A 14,627-nucleotide genomic window follows, 5' to 3' on the forward strand; every position below is an offset into this window, starting at 1 on the left:
TTTCATATCAAAAATTCATTCCCTTGATCATACGAGATGGATCCCTCAACCAGTTCGAATTCCTCAGATTACGACAGCTATTCCGATATGGAGTCTCATTCCAGCTCCAAAAGCAGTATGACCGGAATAGATCAACCAATCAGTCATCACCTATTCTGGATGAAATGGGGATGGGTTCGTAGCCTCCTCAATTATTGGAGACAAGAAGAAGGTGATCCTTTCCATCCACCAAATTGCCCTATTGACAATGAACCTGAAGCACTTATCGGCGAACCTGTTCGAGAAACCATTTTCTCTCTCATCTCCAGAGTATCTCGTCACGATTATATACTACACCAAATTCTTGATTATATTTATCCGCTCGTCCGAACCGACGATCACCCCGGTGTAATAGAAGAAGTTAACGAGCTTCGCGCTCGGGTAGTGGCTTTGGAGAATACGGTGCGAAGGTTACAAACACCATCAGCAGCACCAGCAGCGTAACAAGTACCGCCAGTAACATCCACATCGCAAGTCTCAATACTAAAAGCACCAGCAGCATCACCGACATCAACATCAACCACCATTATTAACATCAACAGGATCATTACCACCACCAACAATCACATCCGCATCACACACCTCAATATCCCAATCTGTATATCGGATATCAACGTCACACGCACCAAAGATACCAAGGAGTACCAACAACAACAAACGATGAAGTATTGATTCATAACTTCATCGGAGAAACATTCTGTGGTGATTAGGTAATCTCTAAAGTTTTAGAGATTATCTATCTCAGCCTTAACCGTAAACCAGATGAGTGGACAGAGATGATAGAGAGAAGAACCGAAACTCTAACAAGACTGGTGCGTAAGGTACAAGCTAGACTTGTTTTACCAACATCATCAGCAGTACCAATAGCCTCACCAACACAGTCAATGCTGTCAACATTGTTAGAATCGTCAGCACCTCTAACCTCACAAGTTTCGCCAATTCAAGAATCACTGTGGAAACCATTACAAATTAATAACAAGTATATTGTATCAACGAGTTATGAAGTATTAACTCAGTTCCTCCGAAGAATTTATATGTATATTCTATAAAAATTTTTTTACCATAATAAATCTTTCTGTACTAAGCTATTATGTATGGAACTTAACTATCTGGTTAATTCATATTACTAATTTGCTATGATGTACATTCTTCGTTAACAATTTAATCATTGTTAACTACAATCTCTGCTTCAACTCAATGAATTTTATTTCATAATAAATCAAGTGTATCATTCAATAACATGTTTGATTATACACTTTCATCTTTGATATACCCGAAATTTACGGGAAAACAATATTCGTATCTGGCGAAGTTAGCAAGAGTTACATGAGCATCAGCATGATTCACTAAGGAAATACATATAAATATTGAAGCATTGATTACATTAGTGAAATACTCCGCAAAGTTTATGTAATCTCTAATGTTTTAGAGAAAATTCATTTCTAATTCAATCCGAAAATCAAATGAGCTTAGTATGATATTAACTCATTGAATCTGTACTACATCTGAAGAAAATATACCCACATATATTTTCATAAAGATTGTAATGAGAATTCTTGTTCAAAATATTATTTGTGAAATTTTTTTAACGGGTAGGTAATACCCGAGAGATATATAAAATCACAATTAATATGTTACATTCTTCAATTCTGATTCAATAATCATCAACTAAACCAATATACATTCTTCTATAGAAATCAAAACAATCATACTCATTCGAATCTAATTACATATTCTGATTTTGGGAATTTCAGAATTCAACTCGAGATACAACCAAAATCATCACTCTTAGATCCTTATATTTTTCAAAGCTATACTTTGACTTCAAAACTGTGATAGCACATCACTTTTAATCGTAACACACAAGATGGATATGAGAAATCATTCGGGACTTAGGACGATTTCATCATTTGGATATTGACTATGACAATCTGCAATCAAAACCCTCCGAAATTCTAGAAGACACTTCAAATAATAAACAATTGAGATGATGATCCAACCACACGTTACCCGAAGTTTTGTACCTGAAAAACTCTCGAAACCAAAGTCATAATCTAACATGTACCTGCGTCGAATTCTTCTAGCAAGAACAACATTTCGATTCCTTTTCAAAGTAGCCAATTTTGTCACGGATCCAGCAAGTCAACTTCGATTTTTTCAGTCGGACCAGTCTTATTATAACCCTGATAGATACGTTGCCCTTTCGTCATTATTACTGGGGAACCTTTCATATTCCACCATATTACCACCAGCGTTTAATCATCTAAAACACGATTCTTCTGAACCCACCTTAGATTGATAACCAGAGATTCAGATATTATTGCATTAAATGCAGAGGAAACATAAAAATGGTAGATGGTTTAAACGGTCAAAAGTTTGATGATAAAAGATAGTGAGTTGGTAAAGCTCAGAAAAAGAAAGGATTTGGTACTGAAAAATGGATTGAGCAAAGTATGAAGGAAGCCATGGACAAATCACAGAGACTGAATCTGCCTTCAAAGGATCCAAATGATTCAGTGCCTGCTGAACTCGTTAGCGAACACCTTATTTCTTATTCTAAATCTCCACAGACAAATATTATTCATCATCATCATATCTTGAATAGTCTAAGATATCATAGTATCTTTCATTATAAATATCCTTGATAATTCTGAAGATATTTTCATAAGTATTCTCATTTGAAATCAATTATCTCTCTGTAATATCTGCAACATAAAAAGAAACTGTGTTAGTTTCTAAATACTGAAAAATTCGAATATGAATGTTTTTGAAGTAGTGTTGGGAACTGATACATGAGTTAATATAATATAATGACACTTGATCAACGTCATTATATTACAGTAGGTCATGTTAAGTTTCTAATGGGATGTGATGATTCACAGCACCATCATCATGTGCCATTTACACGACTCTTACATTCGATCTAATCCTTAAACATAGCAAGAAAATATTTCTTGATGATTCGATCTTTTACAGGATATTCTGGTAATTTGACAAGTCAAAATCGCATCATTAAGATTTCCTTCTTAGAACATTAACTATGTTCATTCCGAAATTCATAACTGCAAATTCTGGACCATTACTCGCTTGACTCGAGGACGGGAAGAGGAAACGAAAGAATGAAGCTCCAAACTAGAAATTGGAGCATAAACCGCAGCAAATAAAAGAGAATATTAATTATGGGTGACAATGATTATAGAAGACAGATGCAGGGGCATCGAAATATAAGGGAAGATATAAAACTCAACAACCACCCTGAAGCTACAAACCGTGCATATCAATACGTATTGCCACGTAAAGGCACGGAAAAATTAATAACACTATAACCCCAAGATAATAGTAGAAGTAAATAAAATCTTCCGGTGGTAGATGAAAGAGAAGGATGACAGATGTAAAAATTAAGAGTATATCAAGGATCAAAATGGGATGGAGCATATTGACGAATGTTTTAAAGTATGAACTGAGGAGAAAGAATAGAAGGTGTGAGTTGTAAGGAAACAAAGAGGGTGGATTTATAGAAAAATATCCGACAGAGCAATCGGAACAGATTATTACATTTACTCAAAGAAGATCCTGATTTCCTAAGTCGCCGAAGAACCAAATCTTATTACGAAAATTTTCTTTAAATCCCTTAAATTCCGGAAATCAATCATAGCTACGTCATCAGTTAAAACAAATCTACATTTACTCATTTCGCTCTTTTACGATAGCTTCACTCATACGCTTCGAGAAATCGAATTATTTTATCCGTACTTCTTAATCATGATAAAACTCTATGTATCAGCTTATATTCGTCATAATAACATTCTTACTATTAGCTATGACGACCTCTATCAAATTTCGGGACGAAATTTCTTTTAACGGGTAGGTACTGTAGTGACCCGGAAATTTCCGATCAAATTTAAACTTTAATCTTTATATGTATCCGACACGATAAGCAAAATCTGTAATGTTGAGTCTCGAAAAGTTTGAAAACTATATTCATGTAATCAATTACCCTTTGACCATGTCTGACGATTCACGAACAAAAATGTGTAAATAGAAATGTATGTGTATGTACATATGTGTATTTTTTTTTAAGCTAAGAAATATTGATAAAACATTTAAGAACTTGGTGATACAAAAATAGATTATGAGATTATTATGTGACTTGAAAGCATTGAACGAATTAGTTGATATGAATATAAGCTACGAGATCTATTTTATGAACATAGAAATGCTATCACAGTAGTTAGTGAATAATACTTTACTTGAACGTATTTGTTCGATGTAAGTTTATCAATGAGATTAAAAGATAATATCAAGTGATTGATTTATCAGGTACATTGAATTATAATTACGAGTCTTTGTTATGAGGTCCACTTGAATTAGAAAACTCTTACTTTTAACGGAATTCGGAATATTTAGTAAAGTGATTCCATGTAAGAACAAAAGTGTTATTATTGAGGATTAGACAGAGGTTAGCGGAGAGTCTCGTTTAATTATCAAAAGCGTACCTTGCAATGATTGACTTGTGTCACTTGGTAGGTTAATTATTTAGTTTTCTTAATATTGAAGACGTTTTACGATATAGATGAAACCTTTTAAAGAATGATTTTGAATATAACTAATTCTGGAAAACTAAATTATATTTATTCAATTTAGTACAAACACATTTTTTTCGATATAATAGAATTTGATTATAAAATATTTTTATGGATTTTCAATGATATAAAAATAAAAATAAATATAAAATAAAGATTTCTAATGAGCACCAAAAGACTACAACATTTCATCACAAGATTGAAAGTTAAAATGTTGGAAATCACTAAACCTGCGCACTTGCACGAGAAAAATCATAACTAAATCATACTGACTCGAAAAAGGGTGATTCCGGTGTCCAAACGACCGTAACTCAAAAATCTACAACTTTCATGAAGACACCATACACGAATCGTGTACCTATCTACACGAAACGTGTAATCTTGTGCCGACATATTTTGGTGGCGGCTCACTATGCAACATGTTTTTAATTTTTATTAATATTATATTATATTATTATATTATTTATAAATCTATATATATAGGATCGATCATAATTGTTTTCTAACTATCTATCTCTCACACTCTCTCTATAATTATATTTATTATTATTATTGTTAGTGTTATTATTATTATTATTATTAGTATTATTATACATAAAATACTACGACGAGGTCATGGGCGAGTTATTTCAAAACGGGTTTTATGAGCGGGATAGAGCTAAGGAAATTATGAGTTATGGTTATGGAGGTGATGGGTATTGTTCATGGGTATACTTGTGAGGTTAAACTAGTGTTTGTCACCTCCATTGCGTCTACGTACCTTTCCTACAATATTGAACCTCAATATTGATACGTGAGTACTCCTAATTTAATTTTTACATACTAATAGTGTATCCCTGACTAGTGCTCGAGAAAATAGGATTATGCATGCTTGTAAATTTGATAGTGCCCTTAGATAGGTTATGCCGAATCTTAAAGGTTGTTATATTATAGTTGAAGGAAGATATAAGATTTGCATGTCCTTAAAAAGCTAGAAAAAAATTAAGAACTTTTCCTTTAGATGCCAAATAGATTTGATGGACGGATTAAAAGTTATAGTCAATTAAAATTTCGTAAAAATGATTATTATCGTCGTTAATATCGTTGTCTTAATTTTTTTTATCAAATTGTTATTATTCCAAAATAACACGACTGTTACTTATTATTATTATCAATACTATATTATTAACTAGAAATGTAATACAAATTATATAACTACCTTAATAGAATCTATCGCAGTATTTTTATGATATTAAATGAACTTTATAAGTTTTATTACTTAAGATATATAAAAGTATATTTTAATATAAAATTTTATTTATAAACGAATTATATTATTTACTTTATTAAATCTTTAAAAAAAAATATTTTAAAAATATAAAACGACGATATTTAAATTATATAATAAAACATTTATAAAGTTTTGAAATCATTTGGAGTTAAACTAATTTTTGTCGACCTTTGCATACTAGACTCGAGCATTAGGATTGTGGTACACTATGACTTAACTTAATGTATTAGACAAATATTGACAAATACATAATTATATATAAATAATTTAGGTTCGTGAATCCAAGGCCAACCTTACACTTGTTCAATGATGTTATATGTATTTTTACTACAAAATACAGTATGGTGAGTTTCATTTGCCTTTTTACCCTTTATATTTTTGGGCTGAGAATACATGCGCAATTTTTATAAATGTTTTACGAAATAGACACAAGTAATCGAAACTACATTATATGGTTGAATTATTGAAATTGAATATGCCCCTTTTTATTAAGTCTGGTAATCTAAGAATTAGGGAACAGACACCCTAATTGACGCGAATCCTAAAGATAGATCTATTGGGCCTAACAAACCCCATCCAAAGTACCGGATGCTTTAGTACTTCGAAATTTATATCATGTTCGAAGGAGGATCCCGGAATGATAGGGGATATTCTTATATGCATATTGTTAATGTCGGTTACCAGGTGTTCACCATTTGAATGATTATTTTTGTCTCTATGCATGGGACGTATATTTATGAGAACTGGAAATGAAATTCTTGTGGTCTATTAAAATGATGGAAATAAATGATTATGATAAACTAATGAACTCACCAACCTTTTGGTTGACACTTGAAAGCATGTTTATTCTCAGGTTTGAAAGAGATCTTCCGCTGTGCATTAGCTCATTTTAAAGATATTACTTGGAGTCATTCATGACATATTTCAAAAGACGTTGCATTCGAGTCGTTGAAGTTCATTAAAGATTATTATTAAGTAAATGACAGATTAGGTCATTTATAGTTTGGATATTATGAAATGGTATGCATACATGTCAATTTTCGATGTAAAGAAAGATTGTCTTTTAAAAACGAATGCAATGTTTGTAAAATGTATCATATAGAGGTCAAATACCTCGCAATGTAATCAACTATTGTGAATCGTTTATAATGTATATGAACGGGTCCTTTCACCAACGACCAAAAACACCTACAAACACTTTCAGTCTTCAATTTTCTTCATCTAATTGATCTCTCTCAAGTTCTATCTTCAAGTTCTAAGTGTTCTTCATATATTTTACAAGTTCTAGTTACATAAAATCAAGAATACTTTCAAGTTTGCTAGCTCACTTCCAATCTTGTAAGGTGATCATCCAACCTCAAGAAATCTTTGTTTCTTACAGTAGGTTATCATTCTAATACAAGGTAATAATCATATTCAAACTTTGGTTCAATTTCTATAACTATAACAATCTTATTTCAAGTGATGATCTTACTTGAACTTGTTTTCGTGTCATGATTCTGCTTCAAGAACTTCGAGCCATCCAAGGATCCGTTGAAGCTAGATCCATTTTTCTCTTTTCCAGTAGGTTTATCCAAGGAACTTAAGGTAGTAATGATGTTCATAACATCATTCGATTCATACATATAAAGCTATCTTATTCGAAGGTTTAAACTTGTAATCACTAGAACATAGTTTAGTTAATTCTAAACTTGTTCGCAAACAAAAGTTAATCCTTCTAACTTGACTTTTAAAATCAACTAAACACATGTTCTATATCTATATGATATGCTAACTTAATGATTTAAAACCTGGAAACACGAAAAACACCGTAAAACCGGATTTACGCCGTCGTAGTAACACCGCGGGCTGTTTTGGGTTAATTAATTAAAAACTATGATAAACTTTGATTTAAAAGTTGTTATTCAGAGAAAATGATTTTTATTATGAACATGAAACTATATCCAAAAATTATGGTTAAACTCAAAGTGGAAGTATGTTTTCTAAAATGGTCATCTAGACGTCGTTCTTTCGACTGAAATGACTACCTTTACAAAAACGACTTGTAACTTATTTTTCCGACTATAAACCTATACTTTTTCTGTTTAGATTCATAAAATAGGGTTCAATATGAAACCATAGCAATTTGATTCACTCAAAACGGATTTAAAATGAAGAAGTTATGGGTAAAACAAGATTGGATAATTTTTCTCATTTTAGCTACGTGAAAATTGGTAACAAATCTATTCCAACCATAACTTAATCAACTTGTATTGTATATTATGTAATCTTGAGATACCATAGACACGTATACAATGTTTCGACCTATCATGTCGACACATCTATATATATTTCGGAACAACCATAGACACTCTATATGTGAATGTTGGAGTTAGCTATACAGGGTTGAGGTTGATTCCAAAATATATATAGTTTGAGTTGTGATCAATACTGAGATACGTATACACTGGGTCGTGGATTGATTCAAGATAATATTTATTGATTTATTTCTGTACATCTAACTGTGGACAACTAGTTGTAGGTTACTAACGAGGACAGCTGACTTAATAAACTTAAAACATCAAAATATATTAAAAGTGTTGTAAATATATTTTGAACATACTTTGATATATATGTATATATTGTTATAGGTTCGTGAATCAACCAGTGGCCAAGTCTTACTTCTCGACGAAGTAAAAATCTGTGAAAGTGAGTTATAGTCCCACTTTTAAAATCTAATATTTTTGGGATGAGAATACATGCAGGTTTTATAAATGATTTACAAAATAGACACAAGTACGTGAAACTACATTCTATGGTTGAATTATCGAAATCGAATATGCCCCTTTTTATTAAGTCTGGTAATCTAAGAATTAGGGAACAGACACCCTAATTGACGCGAATCCTAAAGATAGATCTATTGGGCCTAACAAACCCCATCCAAAGTACCGGATTCTTTAGTACTTCGAAATTTATATCATATCCGAAGGGTGTCCCGGAATGATGGGGATATTCTTATATATGCATCTTGTTAATGTCGGTTACTAGGTGTTCACCATATGAATGATTTTTATCTCTATGTATGGGATGTGTATTGAAATATGAAATCTTGTGGTCTATTATTATGATTTGGTATATATAGGTTAAACCTATAACTCACCAACATTTTTGTTGACGTTTTAAGCATGTTTATTCTCAGGTGATTATTAAGAGCTTCCGCTGTCACATACTTAAATAAGGACGAGATTTGGAGTCCATGCTTGTATGATATTGTGTAAAAACTGCATTCAAGAAACTTATTTTGTTGTAACATATTTGTATTGTAAACCATTATGTAATGGTCGTGTGTAAACAGGATATTTTAGATTATCATTATTTGATAATCTACGTAAAGTTTTTTTTAAAACCTTTATCTATGAAATAAAGGTTATGGTTTGTTTTAAAAATGAATGCAGTCTTTGAAAAACGTCTCATATAGAGGTCAAAACCTCGCAACGAAATCAATTAATATGGAACGTTTTTAATCAATAAAAACGGGACATTTCAGATGGTGATCGTGATTCACAATGGTTTAAGGTGGTAGCGAAGAAGAGTGATTAACGTGATGGATTAAGTTGATGGTTTTTGATGTTGGTTTGGCTTTGTGTTTAAGAAGAAGGAAACAAGATTAAGTTAGAGTGTTGTGTAAGTTCTCAGTATGTATCATATCATATAAGCTATATAGGATTTGATGAGGAGACTCAAAGACAAAAGCAGTGACCACAATGATTATCAATTAACAATAGTGATCGAATAAGATTGATAATAGAAAAATAGATTATTAAACCTCACTTGTGGATATGAATCAATATGTGGATATAAAAACAAAAGAAAACAGTAATCTCAATTCCCTAATATCAATTTAATGCGTTCACGGGTATACTTTCAATCAATGAGAATGAAATAATAATAATATAAAATATAAAATAATAATAATTAGAATAGAGTAATATTATAACAACTCAATCAGATTAAACGCGTGATTTAAATTAGCCGCCATCTTTTACGGTCTTGATTTCGTACTCCGTTGTTAAACAGTGGCGGAATAAAGTCTTCAGAAAAATCCCAAACTTTCACAGTAATTATCTTTATTTATTTCGGTCATTATGGTATAAAATTCGATCATTAATTTATTAAATAAAAATTCCATCAACTGTCCCTCTCGCTTCTGGGTAAAATATAAAAAGTGTTCAAATTTAATAACTAGATCCTAAATATATTTTTAGTAAGCCTAAAATTTATGGAACTCATTTTCGAATCACCGTTTATTTTAAAATTATATAAGTTCGAATTTAACTGGCTTAATCAATCAGAGTATCAAACGAGTATTACAATCATTTAATATTTATTTTTAATATACTTTATTTATATATAATTATGTTGTAAATGATAATTATTATAATATCCTATTTTTTATTTTATTTTACATAATTCATTTTAATAACAACATGTAATGTTATATTTCCAATTACCATTTATATACACACATATCTATTTAAAATTAATTGTTCGTGAATCGTCGAAACTGATCGAGGTTAAATGAATATATATGAAACAGTTCGAAATTTTTAAGACTAAATCTAACAGACATTTCTTATCGTTGTTAAAATATTAAATCGTATCGAGAGTTTGGTTTAAAATTAGTCAAAATTTTTTGGGTCGTCACAGAAGGCGAAGAAGTCACTTTCTAAGGGGTGTGAATCTTTTATGGCTTATGTTATTGATGCTAAGATAGAGAAGAGATCAGTTACTGATATGCCAGTGGTTTCGAAATTTCCTGAGGTGTTTCCTGGTGAGTTACTGGGGTTGCCGTCGGTAAGAAAAGTAGAGTATAAGATTGAGTTGGTTTCGGGAACAACTCAAATAGCTAAGGCTCCTTATAGGTTATCACCTTCTGAAATTAGAGAGATGATGTCTCAGATACATGAACTGTTAGACAGGGGTTTATTGTAGTGACCCGAACTTTCCATAATTATATATTAAATGAAAACTATATTTACATGATTAAATGTTTCTAACATGTTAAGCAATCAAACTTGTTAAGACTTGATTAATTGAAATGAGTTTATGTCGACAATTGACCACCCCGTTTGCCTGATGATTCACGAACATCATAACTTGTGATAATTATATAATCGTTTTATTTTTTTATGATGTAAGTTTTTATTTTATATTTCTTCTTATATATATATATATATATATATATATATATATATATATATATATATATATATATATATATATATATATATATATATATATATATAAAATATATATATAAGAAGAAATATAATTAAATCAAAGATGTACAAGTAAAACACTATTTGCTACAGTAAAGCACTATTTGCTACAGTAAATTTTCGTTTTGCTACAGTAAAATACTATTTGCTACAGTAAAATACTATTCACTACAGTAAAAACTATTTGCTACAGTAAAAACTATTTGATACAGTAAAAAACTATTTGCTACAGTACACACTATTTACTACAGTGCACACTATTTACTCGTATTCAATCTGTATTCGTACTCGTACAATACACAACTTCTAAATGTATATACTATTGGTATATACACTTCAATAATCAGCTCTTAGCAGCCTTAATGAGTCACCTAAACATGTGGGAACCATCATTTGACAACTAGCATGAAATATCTAACAAAAATACAAACTAATGGAACCTTATATTCAAGGGTAGGATCACGTTTTTCATCATCAACCATAACACTTTCATTTTTCAATTTTCATGCATCAAACTTATCTCTCTCAAATTCTATCTTGGTGTTCTAAGTGTTCTTCATCATCTTTAACAAAATCTAACTCAATCTAGTTCATAAATCCTAACCTAGATCAACTTTCAAAACAACTACTCAAGTAAACTTCAAGAACACTTTCAAGTTTGCAAGTCTACTTACAAGCTTTCTAATCCATTCCAAATAATCATTTAAGATCAAGAAACCTCTATTATTTACAGTAGGTTATCATTCTAATTCAAGATAATACTGATATTCAAACTTTGATTCAATTTCTATAACTATAACAATCTTAATTCGAGTAGGAATCTTACTTGAATTTGTTTTTGTGTCATGATTCTTCTTCAAGAACTTTCAAGTCATCCAAGATCCTTTGAAGCTAAATCATTTCTTGTCATTTCAGTAGGTTTACCTACTAAACTTGAGGTAGTAATGATGTTCATAACATCATTCGATTCATATATATATAACTATCTTATTCGAAGATTTAAACTTGTAATAACTAGAACATAGTTTAGTTAATTCTAAACTTGTTCGCAAACAAAGTTAATCCTTCTAACTTGACTTTTAAAATCAACTAAACACATGTTCTATATCTATATGATATGCTAACTTAATGATTTAAAACCTGGAAATACGAAGAACACCGTAAAACCGGACATACGCCGTCATAGTGAAATCAGGGGCTGTTTTGGGTTAGATAATTAAAAACTATGATAAACTTCGATTTAAAAGTTGTTATTCTGGGAAAATGATTTTTCTTATTAGTATGAAGCTATATCCAAAAATCATGGTTAAACTCAAAGTGAAAGTATGTTTTTCAAAATTGTCATCAAGATGTCGTTCTTTCGACAAAAATGACTACCTCTTGCAAAAATGACTTGAAACCTGTATTTCTAACTATAAACTTATAATTTTTATGTTTAGTTTCATAAATTTCAGCTCATTATGAAACCATAGCAACTTGATTCACTCAAAACGAATTTAAAACGAAGAAGTTATGGGTAAAACAAAATTGGATATATTTGCTTGTTGTAGCTACGTGAAATTTGTAACAAATCTATACCAACCATAACTTAACTAACTTATATTATATTATACATGTATTCTAACATATATTATGCAATCTTGATAGAACATAGACACGTATACAATTTTTTGACATATCATATCGACGTCATCTATATATATTATTTGGAACAACCATAGACACTCTATATGCGGTAATGATCGAGTTAGCTATACAGGGTTGAGGTTGATTCCAAAATAATATATATACTTTGAGTTGTGATCGAGTCTGAGACTTGTGTACACTGGGTCGTGGATTGATTCGAGATAATATATATTGATTTATTATTGTACTACTAACTCTGGACAACTAATTGTGGACTACGAACGTTGGACTGTTAACTTAACAAACTTAAATCGTTAAAACATAATAAAATATATTGTGAATATATTTCGATCATACTTTGATATATATGTATATATTTGTTATAGGTTCGTGAATCGACCCGTGGCCAAGTCTTATTTTCCGACGAAGTGAAAATCTGTAAAAGTGAGTTATAGTTCCACTTTTAAAATCTAATATTTTTGGGATGAGAATACATGCAGCTTTATAAATGTTTTACAAAATAGACACAAGTGCGCGAAACTACATTCTATGGTTGGATTATTAAACCGAATACTTGATAATGCTAAAAACGAACATATATTTCATAGCATTATTCCTCAAGAAAGACAAGCTTTTAGTTGCAATTGTTCTATTTACAAGTGATATTCGTTTAAATAATAAAAGGTGAAGACAGAAGACAGATTCGACGATTTGAAGACGCAAACGACCAAAAAGCTCAAAAGAACAAAAGACAATCAAAAAGGTTCCAATTATTGATAAGAAACGTCTCGAAATCACAAGAGTACAAGATTCAAAACGCAAAGTACAAGATATTAAATTGTACGCGAGGACGTTCGAAAATCCGGAACCGGGACCAGAGTCAACTCTTAACGCTCGACGCAACGGACTAAAAATTACAAGTTAACTATGTATATAAATATAATATAATATATAATTAATTATATTAATTATATATATATTATATATATATAATAAAAACCGTCGGCAGCAAGAAACTCCAAGGGTGTGAGCTGTAAATACCTCTCCGCGACTCGCGGAGTTTTAAGGGCATTTTGCCGCGAGTCGCGGAGCCCTAATTTTCAACCCTGGCTATAAAGCCAACCGAATTCTGATCAAAAACACATATCTTATTTCTCAATCTCTCTCTCTCAATATATACGATATATATATATATATTTATATTTTAATTTTAATTTTAATTATAAATTCTAATAATAAGGGTATGTTAGCGAATGTTGTAAGGGTGTAAGTCGAAATTCTGTCCGTGTAACGCTACGCTATTTTTAATCATTGTAAGTTATGTTCAACCTTTTTATATTAATGTCTCGTAGCTAAGTTATTATTATGCTTATTTAAAACGAAGTAATCATGATGTTGGGCTAATTACTAAAATTGGGTAATTGGGCTTTGTACCATAATTGGGGTTTGGACAAAAGAACGACACTTGTGGAAACTAGGCTATGGGCTATTAATGGGCTTTATATTTGTTTAACTAAATGAAAGTTTGTTAATGTTAATATAAAGATTTACAATTGGGCGTCCCTATAAATTACCATATACACTCGATCGGACACGATGGGCGGGGTATTTATATGTACGAATAATCGTTCATTTAACCGGACACGGGAATGGATTAATAGCCACTAGAATAATCAAAACAGGGGTGAAATTACATTCAAGGGTAATTGGTGTAATTGTTAACAAAGTGGTAAAACCTTGGTTTACACGCAGTCGATAACCTGGTGTATTCATTAAACAAAGTATTAAAACCTTGTTACAATTCGAATCCCCAATTAGTTGGAATATTTATCTTCGGGTATAATAATAATT

This window comes from Rutidosis leptorrhynchoides, chromosome 2 (genome assembly GCF_046630445.1).
Source record: "Rutidosis leptorrhynchoides isolate AG116_Rl617_1_P2 chromosome 2, CSIRO_AGI_Rlap_v1, whole genome shotgun sequence".
NCBI classification, from domain to species: domain Eukaryota; kingdom Viridiplantae; phylum Streptophyta; class Magnoliopsida; order Asterales; family Asteraceae; genus Rutidosis; species Rutidosis leptorrhynchoides.